At 49.7% G+C, this 5,005-nt stretch overlaps 1 pseudogene; it reads left to right on the top strand.

Moving 5' to 3' along the window:
- The first annotated feature begins 2,490 nt into the window (after nt 1-2,490).
- On the top strand, nt 2,491-4,417 carry LOC123943652 (annotated as a pseudogene).
- Nucleotides 4,418-5,005: the final 588 nt, after the last annotated feature.

Below are 5,005 nucleotides of genomic sequence, written 5' to 3'. Positions count from 1 at the left end.
GAGACCTGGTCAAGATAGAAGAAGACTTTGCCAAGAGTTTCAGGGACCTTGTGGTCTAATGTTAGGTGAAACTGATGTCTTCACTGACATCCAAAGACACTGGGACTTCATTGAGTTGTCCAGCTACAATATTGGGCCTTATCTGAAGCCTACCTGACCTCTGGACTTCTCAATTACATGAGACAATAAAGCCTATTTTTATTTAAGCCAAATAAATACATAAGCCAATTATATGTAACTCCTTGGTTACTTTTTATGCCTGAGCTCAGAGAGAAAGACTATATTTTGTCATTTTAAATCACCTTTGTCTTAAAGCTTACTTAACTTAATATACCAAAAAAAACAAACAAATATACCAAAAAACAAATAATAAAACCCCGAATTTTTCACTCTTAAAGGCTTCTCAAGATTGCTAGATTTTTGATGTTCCAGGTGAATGAAGAAATAACAGTGGTTTCAATAAGATAGATGCCTATTTCTCTCTCCCATAAAAGAAGGCTGGGGTCTGGCTGGTATGGGAGCTACAATATCATCAAGGTTCCAGGTTCTCTCTGTCTTTCTGTTCTGCCATTCTTAGCCTATGATTTCCATCCTCACATTCACCTCATGGTCTAGTGTGACAGCTAGAGCACCAGCCATCACACTGATCTTCCTTTTCCAGGGAGGCACAGGGGGAAGGGAGAAGGGGAAAAAGTGAACACCTGTACAGTAGCACTTCTTAAAGAAGAGAAGACCCACCCAACAGCTTAAACTTATACCTCAATGGCCATCCCAACTCTAAATGTGGCAGATGAATGTACCATTCAGCTGGGCACATTGCCACCCAAGTCAAAATCTGTTATGTTACTAAGGAAAAAGGCAAGTGTAGATACCATGTCAGCAAGGCACAGTTTCTGTCCTACCTTAAACAAGTCTGACTTTTGTGCTCAGTTCTACAGCCTGGTGCCTGTTCCCCCAAGGAAATATCCTGGTTCAAGCTGCAATAATTCTTTCCATAGATCCTCAGCAACCCCAGCTGGTTCCCTAGCCCACCCCCACCCAGGATCCTCTGACCAGCATCTTCCAATTTATCCAGTTAAGCATTCATTGAGCACCTGCTGTCTACCACTAGACCACATTAGTCTTTCATTGGAATCTTTGCTTCAGTTGAACTCACAGCACCCTTGGACTTCTCCATCAAGCCCCAGTCAGACCCCACTCACCCCTACCCTAATCTATTCACCAGTCTTGCCCTAGAGCTGTGTTCTTTCCAACAAAAGTCTGCTCTTTAGTCATTGGTCTATATCATCTGCTGGCATTAGTTCTCAGTCCTATGACTGAGGGCCTTGTGGGCCCAGGGCAGCAAGGGCTGTGGTCCACAGCAGCAGCTGAGTCAAAGCTGAGTCTCTCTGAAACTTCATGGATGATAGGGTATGATTTTGCTTGGGACAGGTGACTGGGTCAGGCCAAGGCAATGATTTTCATTCTCCCAAGGCCCTCTGACTCCATATGGTACATTTCAGGCCCCAGCGACAGCACTGTGGGCCTCTGTTAACAATGAACAGCACAAACAAGGTGAAGCCAAGTAGTCATAATGAAATGAGTTATTGTCTTGCGAGACACAAAACATCTGCTCCTTCCTACCTGACCTGCGCAAAAGTAGAAAAAATCAGAAAAATCAATGTCTGATATTGCTAACAGAATGTGATATGTTGAGTCCTCATATAAAGACTACCTTTCAGAAGCATCTAGTCCTTTCGCTTGAATTTTACCCATTTGATTTTAATTATAAACTGAAAGCTATTGTAACTCAAAATCTTAGTCTATTATGTCTTTTCACATGGAAACATTAGGCAGATGTGAACAATTATCCCCCATTGGATTCTTTTCTTTCTTTCTTTTTTTTTTAAGTTAAAGTCTTTGGGGGAACAGCTAAACTGCTTTGAATCACTGGTTTAAAACAACCTACAAGTGGATCCCAACTGAAAATGGGAGGAGGAGCCTGGGAGGCAGTGAAGGTTGGGGGCAGAGAGGGATGGGTCCACTGGTGCCCCAAGGAAGAGCCCCTGACCCCACCAGTGCCCCACTATCACCCAACCCCACCTTGCCCTTGCCACGCTGCTCTGTATGCCCTGAAATACTGACTTGAGGCTGGATTGTATTGAAAAGCTCCTGACCACTCTCTTTCATTACTGAAAGCTAGTGGCTGAGGCCCAGCTGATAAGCCTGTCAGCGAACCCATCAATGTCTTGAAGCCATCCAAGACCCTTCCATTTTGTTCATTTTGACCACCTATTTGCCTACACCTTATGGAGGAAGAAAACACCAAACCAAATCAACATTGCTGCTGATGTAAGAGTCGTGGAGGCAGAAAATCTAAAATTTGAACATCTGTGAGTATTCTAATAGGACCACAAAGGGTTTTGTTTTAAGTTGTTCAGAACCTGGTGGCAATCCCATGCAGCCTTCAGACTCCAAGCCTTTGTCTTCACTCCTGGGGAAAGCCCAGGAATGGTTGTATGGTGCGTGATTTCCTTGCCCTTCTGGGTGTGAGAGCCCAGAGGTCCCCAGCGAAGAAGGGCCTGAACTTCTGGCGGATGTGCCAGGAAGGTTGGGTGGGCTGGGGCTGACCAAGCTCTTTGGTGTGGTGAATTCTCTGTCTGCAGTGTTTCCTCTGTGAGAAGAAGCACCTGAGAAGCCCTGAGCTAATAGGACTCCAACCGGGCCACACCCCTTAGCCGCCCCAGCAAGGGCCCCGAGGGGCATTTGCCAGGGCCAGGTGTGAGACAGAGGGTGTTGGGAGGAGCCAGACCTGTAAAATCAGCTTGTGCCCAAGGCGCCAGAGAGGACTCACCTTGGGGGGTGGGCAGCAAAGGGAGATACCCCCTTGCTATGTACCACGTCCCTAAGGTCCAGGGGTTACTGAAGGAAGAAGAGCAGGATGAGACCAGGAGGAAGAAAGTTGTGTTTCCTCCAAGCCAAGAGAAACGAAGACGCATTCTGGTGAAGGAGTGAAAAGGAGACTATTAGAAAACTGGACCGCAAACCTGGTCAGCCCTTGGAAGGTGGTTTCCATTTTTGGAAACACTGCTGATGGAAAGTCTCACACCTCAACCATACTTTCTTTTACGGCTTCCAAACCTTCCCTGCCCAGGAGCCCTGCACCATGGGAGTGTGGGCAGTGCCTGTCCCAGGCCACAAAGCAGGAGTGGCAGATGCCAAGCTGCTCCTAGGGGCTATGGTGAGTCCCCGCCAGACAACACAGGGGCTGCGGAAGGGCCTGGCCACCTCAGACCCGCCATCCTTGTAACTTGTGAGGAAGGGCTGCATCACGAGCCCTTGAAGTGCCTGGGGGGCGCCTCTGAAGCTTATCTGAAGCACCTCCCCAAGGAGCTCCCGACTACCTTGCCTGCTGTGGCCTGGGTGTCCCCTTGTCCACGCTGGGCTCTGCTGTCGTCATTTTCCAGGACACTGAGCACACTCATCTGGGCTCGACAGCCCTCAAAGTGCCAGAAAAGCTCATCCAGGACCCATTCTGGAAGCTAGGTGACTTCTCTGAAGCATTTGGTTCCCTTCCCACAGACTTCTCCGGGCTTCTGCAGGCTCTGTCCCTGCCCTCATTCTCCCCAGCTTCTGGGAGCCTCCTCCCTGGGCGGAGTAAGGACTGCATGAATCATGGGAAAGGGGTACTTCGTGAAGTCAAGGCCATTGCAGATACTCCCCCCACCCCCTACTCCACCCCCGGCCTGACTACCGAGTTCATACCTGTGAGGCCCGCCGTGAGAAGGGCAAGAAAGCCAGCCGAGTGCCCAGGACATCTGCTTCCACCCATTTTCCCGGATGGGTCTCAAAAAAAATTGTGTCTGATCTGGGTATGTGGTAGAATGTCCTAACCATGATGTGGTCTATCGTAGCCAGCAACCCTGGTTTGGGAACCTATCCCAGGCATACCTGAGTACAGACAGACTGTGCCTGCGTGGACTGCAACTGATGGGTTTCTAAAGGTCAACAACAGTGCTTCCGAGCACCTCTTGGGTGGAATGAACTTCATGGCTCATGGTGTCCAAGCTTATCCACAGGCCCCCGGGTGCTGTGTCTTTCTAGCTGATGGACCAGCTTGCCCCTGCCTCCTCACCCCTGCCTACGGCTCCAAGGGAGAGCCACTCTTCAGAGATCATGCCCCAGCACCGCAGAGGGGCCGTGGGGAGGTCTTCTGTGACAGCTGTTCATTCAAGACCCAGTCAGTGCCTGAGAGGGTGTGTGACAAGGGCTTCGAAGCCACTGAGCTGTTCTGGAGGCACAGGTGGACAGTGAGGGCAGGACCCCCGAGAGATGGGCAAGGATGTGCAGAATATGGTGGGGGCCATGGTGACTGCCATGGATGTACCACTAGGTTTGGTTAGGTACAGCCCAGCTGGCCTGGCTGGGCGCTGAGTAGGAGCTCCATCACGGCCTCTGCTGTTGGAAGTTCGGGGGCAAGCTTTCTTGTGGACAGAGCTTCTGTGACAAGTGCTCTCGTGACCTCCAGTCTGTCTCTTCTGGAGACAAAAATCTCCCCTCTGAGTCTGCTTCAACTTCAGTTAAAACCCACTGACTTGGGGCGCCCGGGTGGCTCAGTCGGCTAAGCATCTGCCGTAGGCTCAGGTCATGATCGCTGGGTCCTGGGGTCAAGCCCTGTGTCAAGCTCCCTGCTCAGACTTCCTGGGGAGCCTGCTTTTCCCTCTATCCTTCTCCCCTGCTCCTGATCTCTCTCTGTTTGACTCTGTCTCTCTCAAATAAATAAATACAATCTTTAAAATAACAACAAAAAAGCAAAAAAACGAAACAGTGAGTGACCTTGAAGCTCAGCTCCCTCTTTGAGTCCTCACAATTACTTAGCATCTCAGAGTTAGAATTCTCATTGAGGTAGACCCTCCTTCTAGTCACCTCTTGTGCTGTGTCCTCTCTGCTCATCCTGGGGCCACTTTCCCATGGTGGGGGTGGGGGGAGCAGATGACAATCCAGGGTGCACCTAGTGGTAGGCTCG

The sequence above is a fragment of the Meles meles genome, chromosome 6 (assembly GCF_922984935.1).
Source record: "Meles meles chromosome 6, mMelMel3.1 paternal haplotype, whole genome shotgun sequence".
Lineage (NCBI taxonomy): Eukaryota > Metazoa > Chordata > Mammalia > Carnivora > Mustelidae > Meles > Meles meles.
Note: the sequence above shows the minus strand (reverse complement) of the source record. Positions and strands in the feature narration are given on the sequence as shown.